The following is a 19,758-nucleotide window of genomic DNA, read 5'->3' on the forward strand; positions in this document are numbered from 1 at the left end:
CTCAGCATTTTTTTTTTTTTTTTTTTTTGAGGGGCTCTTGTTTCTCTCATCTGTTTGTGTTCTTCCCCACACCCACTTAGCCCCATACATCACAACCTCTCCCCTCCCTCCTGCCTATCTGCACCATGCACTGAGTATCACACCCCTGAGCAGCACAGGTGAATTAGTCATCTAGTGCTGCCATAACAGAAATACCACAAGTGGACGGCCTTAGCAAAGAGAAATTATACTTCCTCACAGCCTAGAAAGTTACAAGTCCAAATTGAGCGCACTGGCTCCAGGGGAAGGCTTTCTCTGTCTGTTGGCTCTGGATGAAGGTTCTTGTCCTCAATCTTCCCCTGGTTGAGGAGCTTCTCAGGCAAAGGGACCTTGTGTCCAAAAGACACACTCTGCTCCTGGTGCTGCTTTCTTCGTGGTTTGAGGTTCCCAACTCTCTGCTTGCTTCCCTTTCCTTTTATCTTGAGAGATAAAAGGTGGTACAAGCCACACCCCAGGGAAACTCCCTTTACCTTGGATCAGGGAGGTGACCTGAGTAAGGGTGGTGTTGCAATCCGTGCTTAATCCTCTCAACATAAAATTACAATCACAAAATGGAGGACAGCCACACAATACTGGAAATCACGGCCTAAACAAGTTGACACATACTTTTGGGGGGGACATAAACCATGACAACAGGCATGGTTCTACTGAAACCTGCCCTACACTGACCCCCAGCACTAATCTGTTGACCCCAGTATGGGCCACAAATGACCCAGCTCCTCCCCTTCCATTGGACCTGTCCTGCTGTGCCATGGCTGAGTGACTGACCATTGGACAAGGTGGTGATATGTCCACAGACGGGCAAACAACAAAGAATGCCCAACCAAGCTGCTCAAACAAATAAAAAAGCAGGGTGAAGCAAACAAATCTCCAATCAATAAATGAAAAAAATGGCTACTGAATGTCTCAAAGACAGCAGTCAATATGAAAAACGATCATGGTCTGCTTCTTTATGTGATTTGATATTGACTGTTGACTCTGAGCCATCTATAAGTTATTATATTAATCTATTTTATGTTTGCTTACTGTGTCCTAGCTCCTTGCCTTGTTTTGATATGCACAAATAGTCTCCTTAAGTGAGCTACCTTGATTATTTTCCTTTGAAGCTTTGAAGCTCTATCATCCTGTTGTCAGATGGCTAGAGGTGTTACCAGGAATATGAGCCTAGGAGTCCATTCACTTTTCTTGTATGGATTTAGCTCAGGTATCGAGGTAGTTGGTCATGAAATGTGTGGTACAGGCTCTGTCCTACAGTCTTAGAGGGTCAGGAGTGATTAGTGTATGCACAGGTACCTGGTTGTAGCAGGGGCCACACTCAAGAAGGCAGGGGCCTGACAACCATCCCCCAAGGGCCTGTGAGGAAAGTATATCCCGGTTCCTTAGCGCACACGCGTGGGTTCTGCAGCTGGAGCGTGATTTCCCAGTGCTTTTGGTTGTAAGTACTGGGAGGGACCACTTATCCTTGGACCCCTGTCACGGGTGGCTAGCTGATGTGGGCAGGGCAGAGCCACCAGTCCTCAGGGCCCCTGATAGGGTAGGTGAGGACCTTGTTTAATAGGCAAAGAGGTGTAAAACATCAAAAACCCACCTGTCCACCACACATCTGAAACAGTCACAGTCTGCCAACAAGGACCTGTTCTGAAATAGGCCCTCACAAGTCCATACAGGGGAGAAGGGTAGTCAAAGTCCTTCGATCATTTGTACCTGGACAGGAGCTACTTCTGTCCTGGGCTCCCCAGCTTAGTAGAGTTGGCAGATTAATTTTTACCGCAATTGTTAATTTATTTCTTCTCCAAGACCAGGAGAGTGGCTCAGAGTGGGTAACAGGACTTAGGCCCAGGGAAATCAACAGCCATTGAAGCCAGCTCAGGGGCCGGGGCCATGGTAAAATAAAATAAACACAAGTACTTAGCTTTTGCCAAGAGCTCTGTTCTTACATGGTTCTGGAGGTGTGAGTAGGCTGTGCGACTCACTGTCTCATCGTGAGGAAACTGCGTGTAACGCTACCTCCAGCCCTACTGTGGTTGCTCCAGGGATCGTGCTTGAGGGTTCCTGCTGAGTCAGGTCAGGCAACTCCTTGCTGCTTCTGAACTCCCTCCGCCTACTGCTCAGTCCGTTTTCTAACTTAGCTTTTGATGTTCAGGGTTCCTATCTTGTCATAGGTATAATTGTTTCACTTGTTTTTGGGGGTCTTTATTGTAAGAGGGGTCACTAGAAGCATCTTATTACTACCCCATCTTGGCCCCACCTCTCCAAATCTTAACCGTTCCATCTTCTTTTGATGCATTCTGCATCGTTCAGTATTTCCCCCGGTAGGATCCTTCAATATTGCAACTCAGAACTTGAATTTTTTCTTCAATTCTTTCAGCTTGAGAAATGCTGAGCATGTTTTCCCCTTTTGGTTTTCTTACTAAAGGCCTTTGCACATTTCATTATAATACTTGACCGTCTTCTCGAGCCATCCTTTTAAATCTTTTCAGTTCTTCTGCTTCATCATTTCTTCTGTTTGCTTTAGCTACTTGAGGTTCAAGAGCAAGTTTCAGAGTCTCTTCTGACTCCCTGTTTTGTCTTTTTTGCCTTTTTAATGACCTCTTGTTCTCTTCATGTGTGATGTCCTTGATGTCATTCCAGAACACATCTGGTCTTCAGTCATTAGTGTTCAGTGCATCACATCTATTCTTGAGATGGTCTCTGAATTCAGGTGGGATATTCTCAAGGTCATACATTGGCTCTCGTGTACTTGTTCTAATTTTCTTCAACTTCACCTTGAACTTGCATATGAGCAATTGATGGTCTTTTCCACTGTCTGCCTCTGTTCTTGTTCTGACTGATGATACTGAGTTTTTCCATTGTTTCTTTCCATAGATATAGTCGATTTTATTCCTCTGTATTCCATCTGATGCAGTCCGTGTGTATAGTAGCCATTTATTTTGTTAAAAAGCAAGTATTTGCAATGCAGAACTCACTGGTTTTAAAAATTCTACCCTATGATCGCCAGTGTTGTTTCTATCACCAAGGTCATATTTTCCAACTACCAGCCTTTCCTCTTTGTTTCCAACTTCTGCATTCCAATCACCAGTAATTTTCAATGCATGTTGATTGCATGTTTGATCAATTTGAGACTGCAGAAGTTGGTAAAATCTACCATTTCTTTATCTTTGGCCTTAGCAGTTAATGTGTAAACTTGAATAATAGTCATTTAACTTGTCTTCTTTGTGGGCGTATGGATATCATCCTATCACCAACAGCAATGTACTTCAGGATAGATCTTGAAAAGCTCTTTTCAACGATGAACACAATGCCATTCCTCTGCAATCTGTCATTCCCAGCATAGTAGATAATATAATTGTCTGATTCAAAATGGCCAATACTTGTCGATTTCAGCTCACTAACACCTAGGATATCGATGTTTATGCATTCCATTTCATTTTTTACAATTTCCAGTTTTCCTAGATTCATACTTTATACATTCCATGTTCCTACTCTCAGTGGATGTTTTCATCTGTTTCTTCTCATTTTGAGTAGTGCCACATCAGCAAGTGAAGGTTCAGAATGCTTTACTCTGTCCACGTCATTAAGGTCGCCTCTACTTTGAAGAGGCAGCTCTTAGCTGTGTGTTGAGTGACTTCCAACTTTAGGGGCTCACCTTCCAGTGCTATGCATGCCATAGGATGGATGAACCAAAAAACTCTAAGGCGAGTGAAATACATCCATCACAAAGGACAAATATTGTATGACTTTACTAATATGAAGTGCAGAGGAGGGGAAAATATTTTGAAATCATGGTTCAATAGTGGGTATCATGGACAGACCAGAGGAATGTTAGGAAGTATAGTGTAGAAAGCACTGAGTTTTTGTTCATGGGGGTGGACAGTTTGGCAAAGAACACTGGGGATGGTTGATGTAAATGATCTGGAATTGTAACATATGAAAAATGGAAATGTGGCACCCTATGTTTTTACAGTGCTTTTCCCATAATTTTCAGTAGGCATTAGCTGAACCCTTCATCAAATCAATGAGTGCCCTACATTTTGTTCTTGAAAAGAATGTGTTAGTTACTTTCTTTGGAGAGGATCAGAAAATAAGCATTTTTGTTTGTTTTATTACTCATCATATTTTTTCATTTGTCAAACGTTATAGTCCTCATAAAAATTGTGTAATTTCCTTTTTATGAATCCTGTTTCTTATTAAATATATTTGTAGCTATCTTATATTATAGGTATCTTATGTTCTTGGAAACCCAGGTGGTGTAGTGGATAAGTGCTACAGCTGCTAACCAAAGGGTCGGCAGTTCGAATCCGCCAGGTGCTCTTTGGAAACTCAACGGGGCAGTTCTACTCTGTCCTGTGGGGTCGCTGTGAGTCGGAAGCAACTAGACGGCACTGGGTTTGGTTTGGTTTTTGGTTTATCTTATGTTGTTATTTCTGTTGTATGTGTTTATTTTTTTTCACTTCTTTACTAACAGTTTAATAAAGCCCTTCATATTGATATAATATTTTCACAGCATAATTACACTTAGTAATCCTAGATATTCAATTTGTTTTGAATTTTGCGGGTAAAAAAATACATCATTTGCAAATTATGATTTTTTCCTTTTGCAGAGGTTGTCTTGAAAACCTTACATTTCTGATAGTATCTCTGATTGTATCTTATAAACGATTGAGTATGAAGATAGCAGCTTACAGTCCTTGCTCTTCAAACTATAGATTGTGCTCCGTTATTTTCCTGGAGCACAGAAAATATGTAAAAATCCGTTTACGTATTTTAAAAGAGATTTCTGAGGTTAGAATGATTTTCAGAATTTATGGGCAATTTTTTTCTACCTAGCAGTACTGAATTCTTCTTTATCCTTATTATCCAAAACCTGCACAAAAAATATGTATAGGTATGCTATTTATTTTCTGTAGGACTTGGCAAGCCTTTCCAATTGTGCTAAAAGCTCGTCAGCTCAAGGATGTTTGCCTTCCTTTCTACTATTTATTTCAATCATATATGTATATATATGAATATTGAAAATGAGTTATATAGTTTATTCATATAAAGAAGTATTGAACTGACAAATGTTTTATATATAATAAAGCTGCAATTTTTGCATGTAACATTGAGTGACATTATCTACATTGTTCATGTCGTGCAACCATCACCACTATTCATTTTTAATTTATACATTGTCTTGAAGAGAAGCTCAGTGCCTCTTAAGCAATGACTCTTTCCCCTCCTCCTGTTCCTTCTCGTAATTTCAAAAATTTAATTATGTGTTAACGTGAAAACATGGTTCATTGTGTATGGATTTATGTCACAAAGTACTAGAGGAGATTATTGCAGAAAATGGAAAAGCAAACTGGAAGTTTTCCAAACCATTCTGGTTGGATGGGTGAATAAGTAATACGTAATAAAACCACTAAAAATTTTCTGTCTTTCTAAGAATTTGGATTCCTCTTCCTAAGAAACTTCTCATGTTCTATTTTCCTTTACACTAGCCTCCTCATAGAGTTTGATAGCTTTCTTTCTGCATTCCTTGGCTTGACAAACACAGTACCTATTCTGATTGTGATGGTTACGATTGTGTGTCACATTTACTGGGTCATGATTCTCACTTTTTTGGCAGTTATGTAAGGTTGTGATCATTTCTCTGATGAGATTTGATATGTGATCACCCCGGTGATGGAATCTGCTCTGAGTAGTGAATCAGTGGAAAAGGAGTTCCCTTGGGTAGGTGGCTGGCATCAAATATAAGCAGACATTCCGGTAAGGCTTGGGAGCTTTTTGCTCATTCTGGATCCTGGAGCTGGCTTCTATTCATCTGACCTCTGGCTCTTGGGACTTGAGTTAGCAGCTTACGTAGGGTCTTGCCTGCTGATCTGGGGATTCATCAATCTTCACAGCCTGTGAGAAAGTGCCCTGCTCTCCAACCTGCCAATCTTGGGTTCGCTAGCTCCAGCAGCTAGCGACTTCCTTTGGGATCTACCTTATGTGGGGTTCGATGAGCACCTTGGATGTATATCTTCTTGTCTTTCACGATATCGGGGAAGCTTTCTGCCAACAAATCTTCAACAATTCTCTCTATTTTCTTTTGTCCCTTCCTGTTCTGGTACTCCAATGACTTGTATGTTATTTCTCTTGATAGAGTCCCACATGATTCTTAGGGTTTCTTCGTTTTTTTTTTTTAATTCTTTTATCTGATTTTTCTTTGAATATATTGGTCCATGTGTTTTATCTTCAGTCTCACTAGTTCTGACTTCTACATGCTCAATTCTGCTCTTCTGACTTTTATTCTGTTGTCAAATTCTGAAATTTTATTGTTAATCTTCAAATCTCTGATTGCTGTGTCTCTAGGGATTCTTCCAGCCTATGAAATTTGTCAATATGGTCTTGAATAACCTTAGTTTCCTCAACTGCTTTATATATGTGTTCCTTGCCTTTTTGTGCGTTTTGTCTGATCTCCTTCCTGACCTCTTAAAGAGTTCATATATATTAATCTGTTGCATTCTACCCCTGGTAATTCCAGGAATATATCCTCGTCTGGAAGATTCCTTGATTCTTTGTTTCGGGAGCTTTTGAAGCAACCATGATCTGCTTCTTTATGTGATTTGATATTGACTGTTGTCTCCAAGCCATCTATAAGCTATTGTATCAGTTTATTTTATGTTTGCCTACTTGTCCTAGCTTCTTAATTTGTTTTCTTTTGATATGGCCAAATAGCTGCTTGAGTAAGTGTGATTATTTGCACCTTTGAAGCCCTAACATCCTGTCACCGGATGGTTAGACCTGTTACCAGTTATATGGGCCTGGAAGTCCATTCACTTTTCTTGTATGGATTCGCTCAGATGTCAAGGTAGCCGGTCACCGAGTGTGTGGTGTGAGTTCTCACCTACAGTCCTCAAGGGGCGAGGGTGATTGGTGTAGGCATAGGTATCTGGTTGCAGCAAAGGGTCATGCTCTGAGCAAGGCAGGGGGCTGACAACTGTCCCCTGCATGTCTGTGAGGAAAGCACATCCCTCTTGCTTAGAGCACACTGGTGGTTTGGTTCTGCGGTTGGACGAATGGGCACCCAGTGCTTTTGGCTGTAAGGACTGGGAGGCATCACTTATCCTTGGACCCCTGTTGCGGGTGACTAGTGGCATGGGTGGAGCCACCAGTCCTCAGGCCCCTGATGTGGGTAGGTGAGGGAAGACCATGCTTAATAGGCAGAGTGGTGTCCAACATCAAAAAAAACCCATCTCCTCTGCACAGCTAAAACAGTTGAAGTCAGACCTCAGGCACGTACACTGTTGTAGTCTGCCCACAAGGGCCTAAGCTCCTGAAATGGATCCACACAGGCCCGTGCAGGGGTGAAAGGCATCAAAGTCCATGGACTGTTTGTGCCTGGACAAGAGTCGCTTCTGCCTTTAGTTCCCAGCTTAGGGGAGCCGCCAGATTTTTTTTTTTCCCCGTTTGTTAGTTTGTTCATCTTGCCTGGGAGAATGTCTCAGGATGGACAGGAAGACCTATCTCAAGCCCCAAAAAATTGACTGCCACTGAAACTGGCTTGGGGCCTAGGGCAGAGGGAGGAGAGATCAGATAAATAGAGAGTTCTTTCATAGGTGGTGCTATTTGATCTGCGCTGTACCTTTCACTTGTTTTTTCTGGTCTTTGTTCTAAGATGGATCCCCGGAAGTGTCTGCCATCTTGGCCCTGTTTCCCCACCTTAATAGTGTTCTGTTTCAAAGGTTCGAAGTTGAATGAGAAGCTGAGGTTTTCAAATAGCAGAACACAATTATTTTAGACAGCTACTAAAATTCTATCATGACCACTGATTTACATTGGGGGGAATGTAACATGTAGGCAGACTAAATTTGACTGTGAAAAAACAAACTGACAAATTTAATACCCATATTTTTTACTGATTATATTCCAGTATGATTGACAACTATTTTTTCTTTCACTGCCTAGGAAGTAGAAATTAAAACATAAAAGCATAAGAGCTCCACTTTTAGAATGACAACCTGCGGACCCACACCTCAGTAAAACAAGGAAAGCTGGTGAAAAAACATTTAAAGATACAATCATTTAAGTGTCTGTAAATTGCCTTAAGGGTACACAGCAAATGAAGAAAACTAAGATAGTCTCTCTCTCTCCCCCTCAGCCTGAAATCAAGGCTGATAATATCCTCGTTTCCTTCAGTGGCAATTTGAAGAGGCCAAATTTCTGGTGAGTGTAGCTGAAAGATGAGAGGTTTCCTTCCTCCACTAAGATTTTTCCTATAGGAAGGAGGCTGAGACTGGGGCTCAAATCATCTTCAGCCCAACTGTTTGTAAAGCACAGGGTTTCACACTAAGAGAGGAAGATAAGAAGACCAGAGACCATCATCTTGACAAGTGACCAGACTGTGGCTCAGGGAGTTTGCCCGAGAGGAGGAAGCAATCAAAAGAAAAGAGAGCTCTGAAGTTCTTCCCTAGAGCACTGCTTTCATTTAAGATCAAAATGCTAGGCCATAGGCCTCCTAGTGCATAAGAGAGAATGAGGGAAAGAGAGAGCTAATAAGATCCTTCTGGGATAAGTATAAACCTTAAACACTGACCTCAAAAGTTACTCTTTCTGAAATTTGATTGGGCCAATCTGTTAAAAATAATATTGTAGCTAGCCAGAATTAGTGCAAATAAAGCAGACAGGTTAACAGAGAGATCAGGACAAGAGACAATCAAAAACAGTTCTGCTAAAACCACTGTCACTCCAGGGTGACTGTACCTCAAAGGAGCAACACCAATGCCTTCACACATCAGGGGAAATAAATGTCACTACAGTAGCCATGTCATGAAAGAAATTGACATGCAAATGACAACAGAAACCAGCCCTTAAAGGGAAGGAAGATAACCAGTATCCAGAGTTGTGACAATATATTGCCTAAAATGTCGACTTTTTAATGGAAAAAAATGTGAGATATGCAAAGAAACAGAAACACAAGAGTCATACACAAATTTTAGAAACCAGGCAACAGAAACTGTGAGAGGGACCATATATCATAGTTAATAGATGAAGACCTTGAAATATGCACTATAAATATCTTTAAAAAAAAAATTCTTAAAGATATTAAAAAAAAAGCCTGCAGGCAATGTTCATCCCATACAACTATTATATCAATAAAGGATAGAAATTATACCAAAGAATCAAATGAAAACTCTGGAGTTTCTATGTACAATAACAAAAATAAATCATTAGATCTGAATTAGCAGAAAAGTCGTGACTGTAAAGATATATAGAGATCATGAAATTCAAAGAACAATGAGAAAAGAGGTAAAGAAAGAAGGAACACAGCCTCAGAGAAATGTAGAAATGTTTTATAGCACCAGCATCTGCCTAACTGGCATACCAGAAGAACAAAAGAAATTTTAAAAAAGCAAGTTAAAAATATTTGAAGAAACTGGCTTAAATTTTTCCAAATGTGCTGAAAAACAATCTATACATTCAAGAAGTTCAGTGTACTTGAAGTAGGATGAATGCAAAGGGGTCGATACCCAGGCACAACACTGAAAAAGTGCTGAAAGGCAAAGGCAGCACGAATACATTGAAAGCAAAAAAAAAAAAGATGCATCATGTGTTGTTGTTGTTGTTATTAGGTGCCCTCGAGTCGGTTCTGACTCATAGCATCCCTGTGCACAACAGAACAAAACGCTGCCCGATCCTGTGCCATCCTTATAATCATTGTTACGCCTGAGCTTATTTATTGTAACCACTGTGTCAATCCACCTCGTTGATGGTCTTCCTCTTTTCTGTGGACCCTGTACTTTGCCAAGCATGATGTCTCTCTGCAGGGACTGGTCCCCCTTGACAACATGTTCAAAGTATGTAAGACGCATTCTCACCATCTCTGCTCCTAAGGAGCATTCTGGTTGCACTTCTTCCAAGACAGATTTGTTCATTATTCTGGCAGTCCATGGTATTTCAATATTCTTTGCCAACACCACAATTCAAAGATGTCAGATCTTCAGTCCTCTTTATTCATTGCCCAGCTTTCACATGCATATGATGCAATTGAAAAGGCCATGCGTTGGGTCAGGAGAATCTTTGCTTTTCAACACTTTAGAAGGTCCTTCACAACAGATTTACCCAATGCAGTGTCTTTTGATTTCTTGACTGCTTCTCCAATGGCTGTTGTTTGTGGATCCAAGAAAATGAAATCCTTGACAACGTCAATCTTTGCTCTGTTTATTATGACGTTGCTTGTTGGTCCAGTTGTGAGGATTTTTTTTTATACTTTTTATTGTGCTTTAAGTGAAAGTTTACAAATCAAGTCAGTCTCGCACACAAAAACCCATATACACCTTGCTACACACTCCCAATTACTCTCCCCCTAATGAGACAGCCCGCACTCTCCCTCCACTCTCTCTTTTAGTGTCCCATTTCACCAGCTTCTAACTCCCTCCACCCCCTCATCTCCCCTCCAGGCAGGAGATGCCAACATAGTCTCAAGTGTCCACCTGATCCCAGAAGCTCACTCCTCACCAGCATCCCTCTCCAACCCATTGTCCAGTCCAATCCATATCTGAAGAGTTGCCTTCGGGAATGGTTCCTGTCATGGGCCAACACAAGGTCTGGGGGCCATGACCACTGGGGTCCTTCCAGTCTCTGACCATTAAGTCTGGTCTTATGAGAATTTGGGGTCTGCATTCCACTGCTCCCCTGCTCCCTCAGGGTTTCTCTGTTATGTTCCCTGTAAGGGCAGTCATCAGTTATAGCCAGGCAACATCTACTTCTGGTCTCAGGATGATGTAGTCTCTGGTTCATGTGGCCCTTTGTGTCTCTTGGGCTCGTTATCACCTTTTGTCCTTGGTGTCCTTCATTCTTCTTTGATCCATGTGGGTTGAGACCAGTTGATGCATCTTAGGTGGCCACTTGCTCTTCAGAGTGGGTTGCAGAATGTTTTCTTAATAGATTTTATTATGCCAGTTGACTTAGATGTGCCCTGAAACCATGGTCCCCAGATCCCTCCCCCTGCTAAGCTGGCCTTTGAAGCATTCAGTTTATTCAGGAAACTGGTTTTGGTTTAGTCCAGTTGTGCTGACCTCCCCTGTATTGTGTGCTCTTTCCCTTCACCTAAAGTAGTTCATATCTACTATCTAATTAGTGAATGCCCCTCTCCCACCCTCCCTCCTTCCCCCTTCTCGTAACCACAAAAGAATATTTTGTTCTCAGTTTAAATTATTTCTCAAGTTCTTATAATAGTGGTCTTATACAACATTTGTCCTTTTGCAACTGACTGATTTCACTCGGCATAATGCCTTCCAGGTTCCTCCGCGTTATAACACGTTTCACAGATTCCTCACTGTTCTTTATTGATGTGTAGTATTCCATTGTGTGAATGTACCATAATTTATTTATGCATTCATCCGTTGGTGGGCACCTTGGTTGCTTGCATCTTTTTGCTGTTGTAAACAGTGCTGCAATAAACATGGGTGTGCATGTATCTGTTCATGTAAAGGCTCTTATTTCTCTAGGGGTATATTCCAAGGAGTGGGATTGCTGGATCGTATGGTAGTTCTATTTCTAGCTTTTTAAAGAAGTGCCAAATCAATTTCCAACGTGGTTGTACCATTGCACATCCCCACCAGCAGTGTGTAAGTGTTCCCATCTCTCCACAGCCTCTCCAACATTTATTATTTTGTGTGTTTTGGATTAATGCTAGCCTTGTTGCAGTGAGATGAAATCTCACTGTAGTTTTGATCTGGATTTCTCTAATGGCTAATGATGGTGAACATTTCGTCATATATCTGTTAGCTACCTGAATGTCTTCTTTAGTGAAGTGTCTGTTCATATCTTTGCCCATTTTTTAATTGGGTTATTTGTCTTTTTGCAGTTGAGTTTTTGCAGTATCGTGTAGATTTTAGAGATCAGGCGCTGATCAGAGATGGCATAGGTAAAAACTTTTTTCCAGTCTGTAGGTAGTCTTTTTACTCTTTTGGTGAAGTCTTTGGATGAACATAGGTGTTTGATTTTGGGGAGCTCCCACTTATCTAGTTTTTCTCCTACATTCTTTATAATGGTTTGTATACTGTTTATGCCATGTATTAGGGCTCCTAACGTTGTCCCTATTTGTTCTTCCGTGATCTTTATTGCTTTAGATTTTGTATTTAGGCCTTTGATCCATTTTGAGCTCGTTTTTGTGCATGGAGTGCGGTATGGGTCTCGTTTCATTTTTTTGCAGATGGATATCCAGTTCTGCCAGCACCATTTGTTAAAAAAGACTGTCTTTTCTCCATTTAACTGTTCTGGGGCATTTGTCAAATATCAACTGCTCATATGTGGATGGATTTATGTCTGGATTCTCAATTCTGTTCCATTGGTCCATGTATCTGTTGTTGTACCAGTACCAGGCTGTTTTGACTACTGCAGCAGTATAACAGGTTCTAATCAGGTAAAGTAAGGCCTCCCGTTTTGTTCTTCTTTTTCAGTAATGCCTTATTTATCCAGGGCCTCTTTCCCTTCCATGTGAAGTTGGTGATTTGTTTCTCCATCTCATTAAAGAATGTCCTTGGGATTTGGATTGGAATTGCATTAAATGTATAGACCACTTTTGGTAGAATAGACATTTTTGTAATGTTAAGTCTTCCTATCCACAAGCAAGGTATGTGCTTCCACTTATCTAAGTGTCTTTTGGTTTCTTGCAGAAGTGTACTGTAGTTTTCTTTGTATAAGTCTTGATATCTCTGGTAATATTTATTCCTAAGTATTTTATCTTCTTGGGGGCTACTGTAAATGGTATTGATTTGGTGATTTCCTCTTCAATGTTCTTTTTGTTGGTGTAGAGCAATCCAACTGATTTTTGTATGTTTATCTTGTATTCTGATACTCTGCTGAACTCCTCTATTAGTTTCAGTAGTTTCCTGGAGGATTCCTTAGGGTTTTCTGTGTATAAGATCATGTCATCTGCAAATACAGATACTCTGACTTCTTCCTTTCCAATCTGGATGCCCTTTATTTCTTCATCCAGCCTAACTGCTCTGGCTAGGACTTCCAGCACAATGCTGAATAAGAGTGGTGATAAAGGGCGTCCTTGTCTGGTTCCCGATCTCGATGGGAATGTTTTCAGACTCTCTCCATTTAGGGTGATGTTTGCTGTTGGCTTTGTAACTCAGTGGAAAAAGCCTTTATTATGTTGGGGAATTTTCCTTCTATTCGTATTCTTTGAGAGTTTTTATCATGAATGAGTGCTGAACTTTGTCAAATACCTTTTCTACATCGATTGGGAAAATCATGTGATTCTTTTGTTTTGTTTTGTTTATGTGGTGGATTATATTAATTGTTTTTTGAATGTTGAACCATCCCTGTATACCTGGTATGAATCCCACTTGGTCACGGTGAGTTATTTTTTTCATATGTTGTTGACGATTTTTGCATCTACATTCATGAGGGATATAGGTCTGTAATTTTCTTTTTTTGTGATGTCTTTACCTGGTTTTGGTATCAGGGATATGGTGGCTTCATAGAATGAGTTAGGTAGTATTCCATCATTTTCTATGCTTTGAAATACCTTTAGTAGTAGTGGTGTTTACTCTTCTCTGAAAGTTTGGTAGAACTCTGCAGTGAAGCTGTCCAGACCAGGGCTTTTTTTGTTGTTGTTGTTGTTGTTGGGAATTTTTTGATTACCTTTTCAATCTCTTCTTTTGTTATGGGCCTATTAAGTTGTTCTACCACCCTTTGTGTTAGTTTAGGTAGGTAGTGTGTTTCTAGGAATTCATCCATTTCTTCTAGGTTTTCAAATTTGAGAATAGTTTTTCATAGTAATCTGATATGATTCTTTTAATTTCAGTTGGGTCTGTTGTACTATCGCCCCTCTCATTTCTTATTCGGGTTATTTGCTTCCTCTCCTGTTTTTCTTTTGTCAGTTTGGCCAGTGGTGTATCAATTTTTTTTTACTTTTTTCAAAAAACCAGCTTTTGGTCTTGTTAATTCTTTCAATTTTTTTTCTGTTTTCTATTTCATTAGGTTCAGCTCTTGTTTTTATTATTTCCTTTCTTCTGGTGCCTGTGATTTTCTTTTGTTGCTCCCTTTCTATTTGTTCAAGTTGTAGGGACAATTCTTTGATTTTGGCCCTTTCTTCTTTCTGTCTGTGTGTATTAATATGAATGGCCTCTGAGCACCACTTTTGCTGTGTCTTAAATGTTCTGCTAGGAAGTGTTTTCATTCGCATTGGCTTCTATGAATTTCTTTATTCCATTCTTAATATCTTCTATAATCCAGTCTTTTTTGAGCAGGGTATTGTTCAGTTTCCAAGTGTTTCATTTCTTTTCCCTGCTTTTCCTATTATTGAGTTCCACTTTTATGGCCTTATGGTCAGAGAAGATGCTTTGTAATATTTCAATGTTTGGATTCTGCCAAGTCTTGCTTTATGACATAACATGTGGTCTATTCTAGAGAATGTTCCATGTGTACTAGAAAAGAAAGTATACTTGGTTGCCGTTGGGTGGAGTGTTCTGTATATGTCTATGCGGTCAAGTTGATTGATTGTGGCATTTAGATCTTCCATGTCTTTATTGAGCTTTCTGGATGTCCTGTCCTTTGCCGAAAGTGGTGTTTTGAAGTCTTCTACTACTGTCGTGGAGCTGTCTGTCTCACTTTTCAATGCTGATAGAGTTTGTTTTATGTATTTTGCAGCCCTGTTATTGGATGCATATTTCATATGGTTATATCTTCTTGGCGTATTGTCTCTTTAATCATCATATAGTGTCTTTCCTTATCCTTTCTGATGAATTTATCTTTAAAGTCTATTTTGTCAGAAATTAGTATTGCCACTCCTGCTCTTTTTTGATTATTGTTTGCTTGATATATTTTTTTGCATCCTTTGAGTTTTAGTGTGTTTGTGTCTCTAAGTCTAAGGTGTGTCTCTTGTAGGCAGCATATAGAAGGATCTTGTTTTTCAATCCATTCTGCCACTCTCTGTCTCTTTATTGGTGCATTTAGTCCATTTACATTCAGGGTAATTCTGGATAGGTATGAATTTAGTGGTATCATTTTGTTGTCTTTTTCTGTGTGTTGACAGTTTCTTTTTCTCACTTGATTTTATGTCCTGAGTAGATTTTCTTTATATATTGTCGTTTCCTCATGTCTGTTGTTGTTTTTGTTTCTGATGAGTCTCTATTTTTTTCTTGTATTTTATTTTGATGGGCAGGGTAGTTTGCCTCCTTTGTGGTTAGCTTATTATCTACCGCTATTCCTCTAAATTTAAACCTGTTTTTTTTTTTTTTCTTGGCATCACCGTATCCTCTCCATATGGAAGATCTACACTTAAGTTTCTTAGTCCCTCTTTATTGTTTTAATGTTGTCTTCTTTTATATAATAACATTGCTGTTACCCTGTTTTCAGCTTTTTTTTTTTAAATCTTGCTTTGGGTTTTTTGATTTCCCTGTGTCAGTTGACTTCTGGTCGCTCTTGCCAGTGTTCTAGTCTTGGGTTGATACCTGATATTATGGATTTTCTAACCAAAGAGCTCCCTTTAGTGTTTCTTTTAGTTTTGGTTTGGTTTTTACAAAATCCCTAACCTTTGTTTATCTGGAAGTGTCCTAATTTCACCTTCACATCTGAGAGACAGTTTTACTGGAAGTATGATTCTTGGATGGCAGTTTTATTCGTTCAGTTTTTTATGTAAGTCATCCCATTGCCTTCTTGCCTGCATGCTTTCTGCCTAGTAGTCTGAGCTTATTCTTATTGGCTCTCATTTGTAGGTGACTTTTCGTTTATCCCTCGTTGCTCTTAAAATTTTCTTTATCTTTGGTTGTGGAAAGTTTGATTATAGTATGTCTTGGTGACTTTCTTTTAACGTCTACTTTATGTGGAGTTCGATGAGCACCTTGGATAGATATCTTCTCATCTTTCACAATACCAGGGAAGTTTTCTGCCAACGAATCTTCAACAATTCTCTCTGTATTTTCTATTTTCCCTCCCTGTTCTGGCACTCCAGTCATTCATACATTATTTCTCTTGGTAGAGTCCCAGATGATTCTTAAAGTTTCTTCATTTTTTAAAATTCTTTTACCTGATTTTTCTTCAAATATATTAGTGCCAAGTTCTTTATCTTCTAGTTCAGAAATTCTACCTTCTACTTGCTCAGTTTTGTTCCTCCGACTTTCTATTGAGTTGTCTACTTCTGTGATTTTATTGTTAATCTTCTGAATTTCTGATGGCTGTGTGTCTATGGATTTTTCCAGCATATTAAATTTTTCATTATGTTTTCTGAATAATCTTTCCAATTTCTTCAATTGCTTTATCTGCGTGTTCCTTGGCTTGTTGTACATATTGCCTCATTTCCTTCCTGATGTCTTGAAGGGTCTGTATATTAATGTTTTCTATTCTGGCTCTGGTAATTCCAGGAATGCACCTTCATCTAGACGATCCCTGGATTCTTTGTTTTGGGAGCTTGCTGAGGCAGTCATGGTCTGTTTCTTTATGTGACTTGATATTGACTGTTGTCTCTGACCATCTATGTTATCGTATGAGTTTATGCTTGCTTACTGTGTCATAGTTTCTTGCTTTGTTTTGTTTTGATATACCCAAATATGGTTGAGTGAGCTAAGTGGATTATTTTCACCTTTGGAGCTCTGATATCCTGGCCCCAGATGGCTAGAGCTGTTATCAGGTATATCAGTCTAGAAGCCCATTCACTTGTCTTTTATGAATTCAGCTCAGGTGTCCAGGTAGCTGATCATCAAGTGTGTGGTACAGGCCCTCTCCTACAGTCTTAGAGGGACAGAGGTGACTGGCGTATGTACCGGTATGTGATTGCAGCAGGGGTGACACTTTGAACAAGCCAGGGGGCTGAGCACCAACCTCCGAGTATTCCTGAGGAACACGTATCCCTGTTCCCTAGAGTGTGCAGGGGGGTGGGCTCTGCAGAGGGAACATGGGCACCCAAAGTTTTTGGTTTTAAGTACTGCGAGGTACCAGTTATCCTTGGACCCCTGCCATGGGTGGCTGGGTGACCTGACTGGAGGTACCAGTCCTTAGGCCTCTGATGTGGGTAGGTGAGGACCTTGTTCACTAGGCAAAGCAATGTCAAACATCAGACACCCACCTTTCTACTGCATAGTTGAAACGTTTGGAGTCTGCCAACAAGGGGCTATTCTACCGAAATAGGCCCACACAGGTCCATGCAGAAGGGAAAGCTGCTCGAAGATCACGGACCATTTATGCCTGGACAGGAGCCGCTCCTGTCCTGAGTTCCCCTAGTTAGCAGAGCTGGGAAATTATCTTTTCCCACAATTGCAATTTTTTTCCTTCTCCAAAGCCAGGACGATGGGTCTAGGTGCTCAACAGTGCCTATCTCAGGCCCAGGGAATTCAGCCACTGAAGCCGGCTAGGGGATGGGGGGCATTGTAAAATATACTCAAGTACTTAGCCTTTGCCAAGAATGCCGTCCTGGGGTTCCAGTGGTGTGAGCAGGCTGAGTGGCTGGCTGCTTCTCCCTGAGGAAACTGTGGCCTGCCCCTACTACCAACCTGCCACCATTGCTCAGGAACAGTGCCTGAGGGCTGTCTGTGATTCAGGTCCGGTAACTCTTCTCCACCCCTGAACGGTCTCTTCCTCTCCCTGCCCCTCGGTTCGTTTTCTAAGGTTGCCTTTGAAGCTCAGGGCTCCCAGTTTGTCACAAATATACTCGTTTCACTTGTTTTTGGGGGGGTTTGTTATAAAGAGGGGTTACTGGAACCCTCTGTCTATTCCGCCATCTTGCCTCTGCCTTGGATTTTTGTTTTCTTTATGTTGAGCTGCAATCCATACTGAAAATTTTGGTCTCTGATCTTCATCAGTAAGTGCTTCAAGTACTCTTCGCTTTCAGCAAGCAAGGTTGTATCATCTTCATCACCCAGGTTGTTAATGAATCTTCCTCCAATTCTGATGCCCTGTTCTTCTTCATATAGTCCAGCTTCTTGGGTTATTTGTTCTGCATACAGATTAAATAGGTATGGTGAAAGAATACAACCCTGATGCACACCTTTCCTGACTTTAAACCAATCAGTATCCCCTTGTTCTGTCCGAACAACTGCCTCTTGGTCTATGTAAAGCTTCCTCATGAGCACAGTTAAGTGTTCTGGAATTCCCATTCTTCACAGTGTTATCCATAGTTTGTTTTGATCCACACAGTCGAATGCCTCTGCATAGTCAATAAAACGCAGGTAAACATCCTTCTGGTATTCTCTGCTTTCAGCCAGGATCCGTCCAACATCAGCAATGATATCCCTGGTTCCACATCCTCTTCTGAAACCGGCCTGAATTTCTGGCAGTTCCCTGTCGATACACTGCCGTAGCCGTTTTTGAACGATCTTCAGCAAAATTTTGCTTGCATGTGATACTAATGATATTGTCCTATAATTTCCACATTTGGTTGGATCACCTTTCTTGGGAACAGGCATAAATATGGATCACTTCCAGTCAGTTGGCCAGAGAGGTGTCTTCCATATTTCTTAGCACAGACGAGTGAGCACCTCCAGTGCTGCATCTGTTTGTTGAAACATCTCAATTGATATTCCATCAATTCCTGGAGCCTTGTTTTTTTGCCAGTCCCTTCAAAGCAGCTTTGACTTCTTTCTTCAGTACCATTGGTTCATGATCACATGCTGCCTCTTGAAGTGGTTGAAGATGAACTAATTTTTTTTGGTATAATGACTTTGTATCCCTTCCATCTTCTCTTGATGCTTCCTGTGTTGTTTAATATTCTCTGCATAGAATCCTTCACTATTGCAACTTGAGGCTTGAATTTTTTCCTCGGTTCTTTCAGCTTGAGAAATGCCGAGCATGTTCTTCCCTTTTGGTTTTCTATCTTTTACTCTTTGCATACGTCATTGCAATACTTTACTTTGTCTTTTCGAGCTGCCCTTTGAAGTCTTCTGTTCCGCTCTTTTACTTTCTTCATTTCTTCCTTTTGCTTTAGCTGCCTGGCATTCATGAGCAAGTTTCAGAGTCTCCTCTAACATCCATCTTGGTCTTTTCTTTCTTTCCTGTGTTTTCAGTGATGTCTTGCTTTCTTCATATATGATGTCCTTGATGTCATTCCCAACTCATCTGATCTTCGGTCACTAGTGTTCAGTGTGTCAAATCTGTTCTTCAGATGGTCTCTCAATTCAGGTGGGATACACTCAAGGTCATATTTTGGCTCTCTTAGACTTGCTGTGATTTTCTTCAGTTTCAGCTTGAACTTGCATATGAGCAATTGATGGTCTGCTCCACAGTCAGCCCCTGGCCTTGTTCCTTCTGACGACATTGAGCTTTTCCATCGTCTCTTTCCACAGATGTAGTTAATTTAATTTCTGTGTGTTTCATCTAGTGAGGTCCGTGTGTATAGTCGCCGTTAATGTAGTGAAAGAAGGTATCTGCAGTGAAGAAGTTGTTGGTCTTGTGAAATTGTATCATTTGATCTCCGGCATTGTTTCTGTCCCCAAGGCCATAATTCCAGTTACCAATCCTTCATCTTTGTTTCCAACTTTTGCATTCCAATCACCAGTAATTATCAATGCCTCGTGATTGCATGTTTGATCAGTTTCAGAGTGTAGTAGCTGATAAAAATGTTCTATTTCTTCCTCTTTGGCCTTAGTGCTTGATGCATAAATTTGAATAATAATTATATTAACTGGTCTTCCTTATATATGTATGGATATTATCCTATCAGTGACAGTGTTGTACTTCAGGATAGATCTTAAAATGTTCTTTTTGATTATGAATGCAACACTATTCCTCTTCAAGTCGTCATTCCTG

Source organism: Elephas maximus, chromosome Y (assembly GCF_024166365.1).
Source record: "Elephas maximus indicus isolate mEleMax1 chromosome Y, mEleMax1 primary haplotype, whole genome shotgun sequence".
Taxonomy (NCBI): domain Eukaryota; kingdom Metazoa; phylum Chordata; class Mammalia; order Proboscidea; family Elephantidae; genus Elephas; species Elephas maximus.